The sequence below is a fragment of the Sceloporus occidentalis genome, unplaced genomic scaffold, assembly GCF_023333645.1.
Source record: "Sceloporus occidentalis isolate IW3139 unplaced genomic scaffold, rSceOcc1.0.p SCAF_12, whole genome shotgun sequence".
Taxonomy (NCBI): domain Eukaryota; kingdom Metazoa; phylum Chordata; class Lepidosauria; order Squamata; family Phrynosomatidae; genus Sceloporus; species Sceloporus occidentalis.
Window position 1 is genome coordinate 1,250,146 of NW_028316992.1, and position 14,868 is coordinate 1,265,013.

The window sequence follows — 14,868 nt, forward strand, 5'->3', positions numbered from 1 at the left end:
GACAGTTCCATTCATCCTCTGGCTTTGAATCTTTATGTATCCAAAGATTTATTATTTATTAACTTATTAAATAACATGTATTAATCTACTTTAATAATACTTAGGTCTTTCCACTCCAAAAATAAAGAAATTTGTGAATTTTAGTAAAAACAACAACTGAAACCAAATCCCCATCTATCTCTAGTGAGTGCACAGATATAATAAATTAACACAATGGAAAACCATTTCTCTGTCCTGCTGAGCTATCAGTTCTGTCTGTCTCTCAGAGATGGATTCTTAGTGTGTCCAAGCTCCATTAAGCTCAGCTGAGACATATATTTTGACAAAGTGTGCATAAAAGAACAGATTTTCCTTTCTAGGGTCCTTCTTCCCCACCCATTATTTACCAAGCATCCATCTTTGTTTGGCTTTCCTCCCCTACATTGTGCAGTGCTCAATGAGAGGCTTCTCCCCCATCTTCTCACACCACTCTGTGTTCTCCCTTCTTAAAACAGATATCTATACATGCACACACATACACAGTGTTTTCACTCCCTGATTCTGCAGCTGCATCGTCACAATTGATTAGCAGTCAATCAATATCACAGCAATTGGCAAGGTCCTACTGAGTGCTGAACCATTGATTCACCTGCCACAAGTCTTTCACACAGCTGGCTTCCTTTTAGCCTGTTATTTCCTAGGAATCAAGGCAGAGAACAAATGAAAACTATTTTATTGGTTTGGGCTGTTCAGTGGTTCTTGCTTTAAAAAAAAAAATCCTGCTTCTTTAGGTGAAATCACTAAAATGGGTTGTTTACAACTGTAGCAGACTGTGCATGTTATATTATGACTTTTCCAGGCCTGAATCGCATAGTTTAACTAAAGAATCATGTTGAGGTTAACTCTGAGCTGCTCATTTTCTCCCACCCTTCACTCACCTCGACTTTACCAGCCCTTTCCATTGAGATGATCTGTATATTTGAACAGCCAGACAGGCATGCAATTTGGATGCCCAGATTACAAAACCTACTCCGAAGGGATGTAAACATTGACTCCAGTGGTCAAAACTCACAAGACAAGAAAGGACACACCAGCCATCGAACAATGTAGGTAGGTACAGACTAATCAACAATTAAGGCACTAATAGGTTCAATGCAAAATGGTCATGAGTGTACAGCCCCTGATAAAAGTCCTGCTAATGGATATTATAGATCTTCTCAATAAAAGCAAACCTTGAATGTGCCAGGTACCAGGAAGGGAGGGGAAGGGAAGGGATGAGAAGCTAAGGAAAGGAAGGAAAAAAGACAAGACAAGATAATGTTTCTGTAGGAACATTTTTGGGTGGTAGTGAGACTAACATGTGTGTCACATAAGCCCTATTTTCACCACAACCGTGCTGGTAAGGGAAACTGGTACATAATGGTTTTGATGCTTTCCCTTTCACACATCCTTGCAATAATGCAAATCCGGCCTCTTTCTTTCTTCTGTGCTCTTCTACACTCCTCCTTAACCCCGCCTCTCTGCCAATGCTCTTATCCAGCATGCCTTTTAGGTTGCTTTTTATTTTTTGTTTTTAATTTTTTAAATGTAATTCCAGAGGTATGCTAATACAATTTTTGTAAGTAAAAATAATAATAAAAGAAAGTGTAAAAAGGAGGAAAGCCTGCCTGGGAATAATGAAGGGAGGGAAGACAGGAGGAGAAGAGGGGACACACTGACACTACATGACTATCCGATCCTGGAACTGCCACATAAAGAACTTATCACATCTGAGAACTAGTGCTACAGCAGCACATTTGGGAGCTTATTGAAAGGCTTTCCCATCAAAGACAAAATGTGCTGTAACCACACTTGGATGGCAAGGCACTGATAAGATGGAGATGATGTTGTGTGGTAAGTAAGCCAAATGCACTGTTTTCAAACTTTTAAAGTAGCTTAAAAGCCATGTGCAATAAAGCCCTAGACTCTCCATAAAATGTCGGTGAGATTAAGAAATGCATGCATGGTCTCAATCTGTCTACAAGAAACTGGACCATATTTTAAGATATACAAAAGAAGAGAATGAAAGTGTGGAACTTCCTGTGTCTGTATCAATAGCAATTTTATATAATGAATAATATTAGAATATATATGATTGCTTTGATTCTCAATATAGGTTAAATGATATATGGAAATGCAAGCATAACTATGATGGAAAATCTTTGCCTTATTGAGTTGTTGCAGTAATTAGCACATGCATTTGTTGATTTTAAATCAGCATTCGATCTTATATCAAGAGATATATTATGGAAAAAGTTTGAGACCACCAACATTGATAAACGACTGTTAATATTAATTCGTAAACTACACGAGAATTCTCGAGTACTAATACGTTGTAATAGCCAGGGCAACACAACAAGACCTATTCTCACATCTAATGGAGTAAGACAGGGTTGCATTCTAGCACCTACTCTTTTCAATTTTTATATTAACTCCATGATTTCGACCCTATCAGAAATATCAGCACATGCCCCGACTCTGTCAAATAAGCCTCTATCAATTCTTGTCTATGCAGACGATGTTGTTCTAATGTCCATCACAGAAGTAAGATTGAATAGACTTCTAAGAGCTTTAGCAACTTATTGTACAAATGATGCCCTAAAAATTAATTATAATAAGACCAAAGTCTTCTCGAGGAGCCGTCTCCGATACAAGTGGACCCTAGATGATCACTCCATAGAACAGATGTCCACTTATAAATATCTGGGAATCACATTTCATGACAAGGGATCTACCAAATTACACCAGAAAAATGCTGTAATGAATACACAAAGAAGTATTAAAGCTTTATGTTCTTTCTATTATAATAAGGGAGGCCAATACATTCCAGCAGCTCTCCAAGTCTTTGTTACTAAGATCTTAGCACAACTATTATACGGTTCTGAGATTTGTACTTTCAATAGCTTTACAACCTTCGAGGTAGTTCAAACAAAATTTTTAAGAACAATTTTAGGTGTCCCAAATTATGTTTCGAATCCCATTCTCCATCTAGAAACAGGGATGCTATCTGTTGAGGCACGTGTATGGATATGCAAATTAAATTTATGGCTCAAAATGTTTTTTGTTCCAATCGGTTTAGTGCCATTAATTCTAACAGACTCCTTTATTTCTCCCTGGAAGGAGACACTGACCTTGAAACTCTTATCTCTTGGACTCTCACTATCTGAAATAATTGTACTAGGCTATGATAAAGCAAAATCTGTTATTTCTTAACGCATCAAGGATATTGATTTCCAAACTCATATAAGCCAACTAACTTTACATCCTGTTAGGGAATCCAGTAGACCTGGCAAATATGCGAAATATTTTGAGAATTTGAATGTCCCGAAATTCAGAAGAGCTTTCATGTCAGCAAGGTTTAACATCTTACCATCAGCAGTCCTGGAGGGCAGATTTAAAAAGATCCCTTACGAACACAGATACTGTCCTTGTGGCTCGGAGGAAATCGAAAATATTAATCATGTTCTCTTTGGCTGTTCTTTGTATACAGAAATACGTGCTTTATATATAACACCAATTGTGTTGCATTTTCCAGGCAGACAAGAGAAATTTTATACAAATTTTCTACTTGCAGACCAGAAGGAAGGTATAACGCAAGCAGTTGCACAATTCTTTGCAGCTGCCATTGCAAATCGTAAAAAGTTTGTTAAACAGATGTAATATGTTATAATATAATCTCAAAATCTGTATAGATGGCTTGATTTAACAGTAAAATTTGTAAATGAGGAGGTATGACCGTATTTTACCATACCATCAAACTAATCTAGTTGGGGGCTAAAGTCTAATGAAGTTACCCCAATCTGTTGCATCTGATTAATGGCACTTTGTAGTTTAACTCTTGCTTGGACAGGGGATATGATTGTGGTTTTGAACTAATATGTCTTGAATGTGGTGCTCTATTACACAATATGATAGAGTTGTTTGCGAGGTGATGGCAGCCTACTCATTGTTGTGTGTTTACCTGATTGTGCAGCCCCATCCTTACTTTTTATCCTTACTTTTTATAAACTATCATTTCTTTATACTCTCCAATCTGCCTGTACATGAACCTATGTTGTGTTGTGTTTTAAATTGGAATTTTGTAATTGTGCAGGCCAAATGGCTGTAATAAAGTTATTATTATTATTATTATTATTATTATTATTATTATTATTATTATAGTAATTAGCATGTTCACATATAAGAGGAACTGCAAACTCAAACACCTGAGACAGGCACGCAGCTGAAAGGCCAGTGGGGCAAAATTGCTATCTGTTGCCATATGAATAACCAGTTTCAAGAAAGCTCAGGGTATATAGCAACATGTGAGTGATGGTGGGCACTCTTCCCATCCTTTTGGTGGTTATGGTTGTCTATCAGAAAAGAAGATAATGTAGTGGGATTTGTCACTGTGATGAATTATTTAAGAAAATAGTGATTTCTCTATGACCTCTTGAAAGCAAGTCTGTGGATTTTCAGAATCATGGCACTCAGTTTGAATTCTAATTATTTCTAATTTCATGAACAGCTCAAAATGTCATTCTTTTTCTGTTTTCTGTTCCTGATGAATCCAGACAACGGATCATTATCTCCTCTGTCATCACAATAATCATTACCTTGTTTCTCCAATAATTTCCCATAGTCATTTCAGCAACTGTCCATCTTCTTTGTTGTAAGCCTGCCAGTGCCTCTCTTTCTCTTGCTTTACATTGAACTTTCTGCAATTATCTTCCCCTTTTAATGACTCTGTCCAAAACTGAATGTGTGTTTCTCAATAAGGTCAAACTATTGTCAGGATTAATAGAATAATTACCTCATTTGTTTTACACATGAGACTGCTCCTAAGACAGCTCAATAAAACATTAGTCGGTTTTGCAACAGCTTCACATTGTCAATTCATATTTACTCGATTGCCCATTACAACTCTTAGACCTCCCTCAGGTATGTTACCTAGTGACTGTTCCTCCATCCTCAATTTCATCGTTTGATTATCCTTTCCAATTTAGGTTTGCCTTTAGTGAGCTTTTCATTGATTTTTTTCCCCTTTCACTTTATGCTTTCACTTTCCCAAGACAATCCTTAATCCTGTCATTCCACAGCCTAGTTTTTACAGAGATTATTTTGTTATTTAAAATTTGTATACCTTGTACTTTTTTAACATAAAATGGCTAAAATGTAATAAAATGCAACAAAAACAATAGTGGCTGAGCAAGAACAACAACAACAACCAACCCAGCATGCCAGCATTTAAAAAAGTAGTAAAAATATCCTAATATAAGCGAGAAGGTATGAATATCAATTCTGACAAAGTAAGCAATAAAATGTAGAAAAGCGGAAGGCCTAATAAGTAAGAAATAAGTAGGAAATACAGATGACTGATAATTGCATTTGGTCCTTTGGAAGTGATTTTCATGTGTTCGGCTGCTTCTGCACTGCAGAAATAATGCACTTTGACACCACTTTAACTGCTATGGTTCAGTGCTATGAAATTCTGGGACACTGTCATTTTGTGAGATACTTAGCCTTCTCTATCAGAGAGCTCTGGTGCCACAACAAACTACAAATCCTAGAAATTCATAACATTGAGCCATGTGTTGTCACACCGCATTATTTAAGTGTTGTCACACTGCATTATTATTGCAGTCCAGCTGCAGCCTTGGACTTGTATATACATTACAGTATATTAATGGCCAATTTTCTGATGGAGGCAACAAGCTTATGGTATACATTTCATAATAACGATCTTGCAGTTTTATTGTAAATGTATGTTGTTGTATGCCTAATAAAGGTTGAATGAAATGAAAAAAATCACAGTGTTATTACTTTTCTGATTCCTCAATTCTCTACATTTCAAAATCCAGCTTAGGTTTTTAAAATGGTCTAGACTTTGTATTAACATTACATTAAATTTAAAATATAAATAAAAATAATACATTACTATTAGGTTATTTATTTTCTGTACTACTATTATATCATTGTACTTTTATGGTGTATTTATTCATTTTGTATGCAAAAGGTATAAGGTCTAAGCATTAATAAATTATGTACAGCTCCAAAAATCCATTTAATATATAGTCCTCAAATAGAGGACATATCAGATATTAAACTGATAAGAACAGATACTACATAAATTATGTACTACTACAGCTGCATCCACACTGCAGAAATAATCCAGGTTAACATTGTTTTAACTGCCATAGCTCAACGTTATGGAATTCTGGGAATTGGAGTTTGTTGTGGCACTAGAGCTGTCTGACAGAGAAGTCTAAATGTCTCACAAAATTACAGTTCTCAGAATTCTATAGCATTGGGCTATGGCAGTTAAAGTGGTGTCAACTTGGATTATTTCTGCTGTGCAGATGCAGCCTCCTACATGCATTACTACGAAATGCGATCATTTATACAGAACAGGTTACAGATGAATAAATCTAGGCCATGGTCTGTACAATGGAGGGAACCTATAACCACTGAAGATCCTCACTTCACTACTAGTTCCAGGGAAATGGAGGAAGGATTATGAATGGCTATGGACATAGACAGTCTCTAGTTGCCCTCACACTTTATTGGCAGCTGCGTTTTAACATTTGGAACGAAGCCTTAAATTGAACCTACTGGTTCTTTCTTCTCTTTACACGTCCTTGCAGAGAATGTTTTTCCCAGAGAAATACCAGATCATTTTTAATTTAGTGTTCTGTCATCAATTTTCTGCTATTAATTACTGGTAGATACATAAAATCATATCAAGGTATGTTTTTACTTCAGCCATCCAACCCTTTGTTGTATTCATGCTATAGAATACTGAGCATCGGTTTACTTTTTCATTTTTAGAGACAAACTCCTAGTTTAATACTGAGTCTGACCAATACTTTATTTAGTACTTTCTTCCTTCTTCCCTCCACGTCTCTTAGGAAGTGCCTTTCCTTTTCATCCTGTGGTAATAGCTTCTCATTTTGTATCCTTTCTTTACTGCATTTCCCCCCAAAATGTTAGCATCCTTTTATCCTAATCACCTACAATTTTCAGTATTATTTCTAGTGTTATAAATGGCTTTGAAGAAAACCATTTTATCATGCTTATTATTTTTCTTATTATTATCTCATCTCAGGCTTATTTTTTACTTATTCCTTCTTATTCAAAATAGTACTGATGTGTCAAAGGTCTAACATACTGGGCCCCAATTTATTTTTGCACACAGGCTGTTTATAAATTATATTTATTCTTTACCTTTCTTTCCTTCAGTATGTTCACTTCCAGTGTTATTTTTTGCCATTGTCTCACTTGGATACCCAAAATATCTTATGTGAATGTTTGGGAAACCACTAAAATAAAGCAATATTAAGTCAAGTAGGGATGTCGTGTTCTGTTACATTCCGTTTTCATTGTGTTTCCCAGAATCTCATCATTATTCTCATCCCTTCCAAGTTCTTCTCTGGGTTTGTGAGCTGGAGGTTTCCATAACAGTGAATATTCTCTGGGTTGTATTACAAGTTCAGATGGAGTTGTCCAAGATACTGAGCAATATCCCTCAAATAGACTGTTCACCTTGGATAGCTCCTTTAATGTCTAGAAGATGAAAACTCAGAGTGGCTTTATCATCTCACTGACACAGAAGTTATCAGACTTCCCTGCTTCTTATTAGGAAATTCATGTGTATTTTACTGCTCACTTTGCTTAACAAACACAGTTTTATCATTTTTATGCATTTAATGTAATTTAATTTCTGTATATCCCACCTTTCCTCCAGATCTGGTGGCTTAGGGCTGAAACACACCGGCATAAAAAGCCAGCTTCCAGCCGACTTGGGGTAATGGCGGACAGACAACGCACGCCCCCAAGATGCCCAAAAGCTATCCACACATGGGCTGGCTTCTGGGTGCTCCAGCTTGCTGGGCCATAAATAGAGCTTTGAATTGTGCCTGGAAATGGACTAGCAGCAATTTTTCTTAATATGTACAGCTTACATATTTTTGCTATTGATCCAGCACAGAAAAATTAGATAGTGGGTGAGAACCCCCAGTTTGAGGCGGCAATCCTAAATCAAAACCACAAACCTTTTCATATAGACAGGGTTTTTAAACCAAGACTCTTAAGACCCAAGCATGCAAAACTGGATGCAAGTTCTTTGCATTTTCTACAATTGCCTACAATTAAGTTATAATTAAAATACCTCTATCTGCTATGCATGTAGACATATTTTACACACCTGTATATTTAAGGCAATGAGTTGATATTTCTTTCAGAGGAAGAAATCTGTTCCTTTCCCCTTTTTTCCCCACATTTATTTTTAAAAGAGGGACAATGAACAGTCCTTTCTATGCCAAATTTCATGAAACAAGCAAATTTTAGTAAATTCAGAGCAGAAACATATCTGTCTATCTGTCTATCTATCTTTCCCATTCTTACTTGTTACCAATGAAACTCTCTCTCTGTGACACTTGGAGAGCCCTAAAAAATTGAAGAAGATGTAAAACCCTGTCCTGACTTTGATACCTCATAAATTGGCTTTTAATTTCAAGCTTGATAAAACTGCCAGCAGACACCTGTGGTAGCATTTCTTGTCATTAGTCACTTTTTTAAAAAAAAAAAGATGAAGCAACAATGCACTTTAAACAAAATGATTTTATGTGGGAGGAAGATTGAAAATTGGTGTTCAGAAAGGGGACATCTGAGATACAGTATACTTACTTGCCTTTGCGTGGGAGAAATCACAGGCAATCCACCTCCCCATCATTCTGCTGGCAGCCCCCTACTGTTCAGCATCTTCCCTTTGAGTGCTTGAGTGTTTGAGGGTGGCGCAGAAAGATGCTCAGCCTTTACAAAATTGCCTTCTTTCTTCCCTTCTCGCAAGCAAGTGCTGTGCCATTTGATGCACACCTGCTTCAGAAATGTCCTATTACAATTCAACACATTTTTGGCAAGGAATTTTTAGGTCCATTTCTCAAGAAAAAGCACCTGTGAACAATCTCAAAATTACTGTGTAGGCAACTCCTCCCCCACTGACAGTAAAATCCAAGCAAAAGTCCTTGGGAATTATAATGAGAGGTTGCAAAATTAGCCTTCGTTATGTTTCAAACATGAATTCATCAAACTAAAGTTATGTATTTGACAGTGGAGCTACTTACAACTAAGAATGTCATGGAACTGAAATGAGGGTGGGTGGGATGGGGAGTCCATTAAATATTTTGGTATATGGGCCCAAACCAGTACAATGCACTTGATCAATTATTCCCTTTTCCATGCAACTTGAAAATCTGATTTAGGAGATTATCACATGCAAAATCCGCGCCAGGATAGATGTGAGTTGTAACTTTGAGTGACAAATCTTATTGCACTGCCTAGTGCCCAGGCAATAGGCAGCCTGTATCCAACCCGGGTTTTTCTGGCAGCTTTTCTTGTATGGGATTTTCCTGTTCTTGAAAAGCTGCAGGAGAAGCCCAAGTTGGATATGGGCTGCTTACTGCCTGGGCACTAGGCAGTGTGATGAGATACATCACTCGCGGTTACATCCCATGTCTATCCCCATGCAGATTTCAGGTGAAATAATCTCCTTAGAGGGTTTCCCAACCATGTGAAGCAGAGTTTGAAGCCATAGTGCAGGGCAGAGACCACTTCAGGAGAGAGCAAGAGAGAAGATCAAGTCATGTCTAACATAGAGGAAGAGTCATCAGAGGCTGACAGCCAGGATGGTGGACCCCATTTATTTGTTTGTTTATTTATTTATTTATTTATTTATTTATTTATTTATTTATTTATTATTTCATTTGTATGTCACCTTTCTCCCAGAAGGGACCCAAGGCAGCAAACTGATTCAATTCAAAGATGCTTCATCTAAAGGAGAACTGGAGATGCCACCTGATAGCTGATAGCCATCCTCAGGAATCAGCAGAGGTTGAGGCACACCCTGGTCCTACACAGGATCTACATAGGGTTACCACATTGCACTTCTCCAAATCCTGGCAGCCTATTTTACATGATATATAGATTAATTTGCATAATATGCAAATCATGCTCATTAATTCTTGAGATGGCTGATCTGTCTACTAGATTCTACCATCATGCTTCAGACTTTGTACTCTTTGATGCGTTACAGAGCGCCCAAGAAGGGTGTTTTGCTGCCGCCGCCGGTTGCTATGTCCGGGAACTGCAGCAGCCAAACCGCGCGGTTCCCGGGTGCAACAAGAAAGAAGTGCTGAAATGGCGCTTCTTTCTGGGCTCCGGAAGTGGCGCCGCGAGGCGTCACTTCCACCACGTGACGTCCAGATGCTATTTTGTATGGACTCGGTCCCTAACACGCCCCTTCCTAACCCTAGTACGCCCCTTCGGCATGTCTGTAATGCGCCTTTGTAATCTTTGTACAGTAAGCACTGGTTTGAAAGAGCCAATGCAATATAATGTTTAGAATGCTTGATCTGAAGCAGGGAACTCCCATTCAGATCTTCCTAATGTTAAAGCTTACTTTGTCATCTTTAACTAGTCACGATCTCTCAGCCAACCCTACCGAAAACCTTGCACAATTGCACATAAAATGAATGTGTGGCATGAGAAATGGGACCAGTGATTTTTTTCACTGACTTTTGTATGCCATTGTTAAGCTTCAAAGGATTGAATCTAGCCTATTTAAGCACAGAAACAAATGTGAACATGTATGTTCTGCATGTTTGACTGGGGACCCAACTTCTCACTGGGAGGAAGTATGTATTTATACACATTCTATCTGTACAGATTTGGAAAAGGAATTTGTTTACCTTTAAGAATTTATTTAGTTTGTGTTATACAAGACTGCTATTTAGTCTGTGTGTGTACCTTCAGTTTCTTGTCACTGGGATGAAATTGCAAGTGGAAGCTTTTTGTTTTTGTTTTGCTTTCCAATGTGTATGTAAATAAATGAACACAACTCAAAATACAGATGTTCAAGAAATGTATACAAATATACATTTGTTAATTGGAAATGTGCACAGTTGTTGTTGCTGTTGCGTGCCTTCATATCATTTCTGACTTATGGCAACCCTAAGGTGACCCTATCAGGGATTTTTCTTAGCAAGATTTGTTCAGAAAGGATTTGCCTTTCCCTTCCTCTAAGGCTGAGACAGTTTGATTTGCCAAAGTGCAGTTGGTGTCATGGGCAAACAGGTATTCAAATCTCTCAGGCCTTGTTCCCACTTACTGGAAAATCCATTTCCTGAACCAGTTCTTGAAACCGGTTCTGAAAAAAACGTGGTTCCTACTATGTTTGTGATGGTTTCAGGAATCGGTTCAGTGCTGGGGGGGGGGGGCAGCTTGATGGCCCGTCCTGTCTCTGGCCTCTCCTGGCCCCAAAATCCCCAGCCCAGTCTCCTTACCAGCTTCTTTGGCCACTGACCGGGTGTCCTGGGCTTTTAAAAAAAATTCCTGCGGCTGGGGAGTCTGGAAGGATGTTGCAGAGAAACTGGGGAAAAGTCAAGAAGGAGGTCACAAGCCTTCCAGCATCTCTGCAACTTCCTTCTGGCCTCCCTGACTGCAGGAAATTAAAAAACAAGCCCAGGGAACCCAGTCAGTGGCCAAAGAAGCCAGCAAGGAGGGTGGACCAGGGATTTTGGGGCCAGGAGAGGCTGGTCCATGCCAGCTGCCCCCCAGGCTGGAACCAGGGCAGATTCGATTCCGATTCAATATGCCTGGTTCCCACTTGGCCTGAATTTTCTGCATGGCAGGAGGTTGGTGTGAATGGCCCTTGTGTTCCCTTCCAACTTTACGATTCTATGAATCAATTTATTTCTAAATAAATAAATTCAGCGCAAAATTTACCTAATTTTCCCAGCGTCTTTTTGAGGTGGATTAAATGGGCAAAAATGGGCAAAAAGCATGCCCCCCTTTCTGAATTGATTTTTGAAATCGGATTCAGTGGGAACCCTGCCCATTTAATTTGCATCACGATCCGATTTAAATATTGTGGGAACAAGGCCTCAGTGTCCTAGTACAGCACTCAAACCACTATGCTATGCTGGCTCTCAATATGTGCACAGGCATTAAGAAAAAAATATGCTGAAAAGTGTGAAAATTGGGGTATTTTTGTAATGAAAAAGCGATTAAGAGGTTTTTCATATCCATAGCTGTGCATGTTATACAAAGCAGCACCTTGAGCCATGGTCCTATTACACCCATGTGCCACACATTCATTAGATTTGTTTAAAGACCTTTAAAGTAAATTTTAAAGAGTAACACATTCTCTACTGACCTTTGTCAAAGTTCAGAGTGGAACTACCAAAATATAGGAGCCCTGGTGGCGCAGTTGTTAAATGCCTATACTGCAGCCACTCACTCAAAACCATAAGGTTGCGAGTTCAATACCAGAGAAAGGGGTCAAGCTTGACTCAGGCTTGCATCCTTCCGAGGTTGCTAAAATGAGTACCCAGATTGTTGGGGCAATTAGCTTACAATTTGTAAACCGCCGAGGGAGTGCTTAAGTGTACTGATAAGTGTTGTAGAAATGTACTTGATGTTGCTATTGCTATTCAGCTCCTCAGTCTGTCTCTCACCACACATGCACACATGTATGCACATGCACGCATGCGCACACACAAACAGCTTAAGTAAAGGCACAAGAATATTTTGGTTCTAAGATAGAGGATTGGTGACTGAAACCCTGCTTTAGAAAACCCTTTCATATATTTCCATTACTTTCTACAAGGCAGGCCAATGTTCTCAATTTAGATACAGAGGGTTTTTTTAAAAAATGGTTTCCATTTCATCTTTAACAATATGCATTTACCTAAATAACTTAAATCATTCCAGCCGGCAAACTCAATCAAGCAAATTCAGCTGAACATTCACCTTACATTTAGCTTAACATTCCTCACTGTTCTTGTCTTTGTGTGAGGTACTTTCTAAAAGAGGTACTGATGACCTTTCGAATGATACTAACAATGATTAGTTTTCTCCACTGAGCACTTTAAACTATACCTGTCAGTTTCAGTTTTCCTTCAGCCAAAGCACTTCACTTAACGTTGATGTGTATTAGAAAAATCATCCTAGAGGCTTCAGATGCAGACTTTTAGTTGTAGGAATGAACTAATGAAAAAGCAAGTGGATGTAATTCTAAGAAAATATTAAGAGATTTTGTAAAAAGATTTTTTGGCAGGAAGAAAAAAAACAACCAAACTTTTATCACTTTCTGTAACATCTCCAATTTTTAAATTACAAATCGGTCCCATTTTATTTGAGCATCAGATTATGAATGTTTCTTTAAGTCCCCGCAAATATATGTTTGTATTGAGTAAAGAAATTTCCTGAATACAGCTTTTTTCACAAGTCTTTCCCCCTTGTAGGATCCTTTTGTATTGAATTTTACGTAGTGCACATTTTTGTACACTGTTTTTGTTCATGTACATATCTATGCAAATTTTTATCAGGAATGTGCATTATAATATCCATGTAAGAAAACTAAATCAGTGCATTTCACTTTGCACATTAGTTTCTGAAGTATGAAGTAGATCAGTTTGTGTTAAAATGGCTACCTAGGGAATGTCACTTCCATCTCGGAGGGGATATATTTTTGGAAGTCAGGGGCATATGTATTATTGAAGGCTAGTGTAAATGGACTTTTATGTGACATTCTTAGAGTGATAAATTAAGCAAAAAAAGAATTACCACTGCATTATGTATGTGTGTATCTGCTTTTAGATTGCTCTCAATTTATATGGCATTCTGAGTTTTGTAGTTTAGTGAGAGCTAAGAGTTCCCTGGCTGAGAATGCTAAATGATCCTCCCTAAACTGCAAATCCCAGGATTCCACAGGAGGCAGCCAACCAGTTAAAGTGGAATAAGACTGCTATAACAGTTTAGTGTGATATTGTCCTAAGACAATTTTAGCGGCAGTTGTCAGGGAGTAAATGTTGAAAATGAATCATATAAAATTTGATGCAACCTTTGGATCCCACTTTCAACATTTCCAACACTTATAGAGTTTCTCCTGCAGTTCTTTGCTTTTATAGGATTTTCCATCATAGCAGACACTTTTCCATTTCTTCCAGTTACCTGGCAGACCTTTCTGACTGTGTTATTTTTCAGGATTTTTTATCGTCACCATGAAGCTCTTTAATTCACTACCCTAAATTTTTCATTTCCCCCCTGATGCAGTAGTTGACCTTGAGTCTAGCACTAGTAGGAATCTCTTGCCTGATTGTGATTTTTGCCACTCTCGGCTGATTCATGTCATCGGCTGCTCAGTTCTTATATGTAGTTCAATTTCTTTTTCCTGGGATATTATATATAGCATCAGAGTGTGGTATGTGGACAAAGATAAATGCAAAAAAACATGAATCATCTTCCTCAGATCTTCTATGTTCTGAAGTTTTTCTGCAGGAAAAGAATGCTGTCTCATTTCCTTATGATACCAGTCAAAATGAAAAACACCAGTGAATGCCAAATTAATATGTGTTGGCCAACATTCATACAGGATTTTTGTCCCCAGAGGTGCTTAGGTTTGACTACCCAACATCTAGAAAGCTCGGTATTTTATAATATACAGTCCAAAATGCTCTGATTGTGCATACTTTAAGGCCCATCCACAGGTGATGACATAAAATAAATTTAATTGTCCTTTAACATATAACACTCAAACTCGCAAATGTGATTCTTTGAAAAATGGGGGAAGAGATTTGTAAGTTTGTACATGAAGGAACTTCATTTCTGAATGACAACACTCACTGTTTCTAGTATTCACTTCTGAAAGTCAACCTTCACTGTATTTTGAACGTTCCCTTTGGCAGGTACTTCTTGATGTTCTGAGGAAAGCAGAATAACTATTTACCCATTCTCCTTCTGGCAGTACCTTGCATTTTCTAACACAGAGGAACAGGGAATACACATACTGTTGTCTCCATTATTTATTCTCTG

General features: G+C 38.0%; 1 pseudogene; it reads right to left on the reverse strand.

Moving 5' to 3' along the window:
• Positions 1-6,036: 6,036 nt before the first annotated feature.
• On the reverse strand, positions 6,037-6,148 carry LOC149305195 (U2 spliceosomal RNA; annotated as a pseudogene).
• Positions 6,149-14,868: the final 8,720 nt, after the last annotated feature.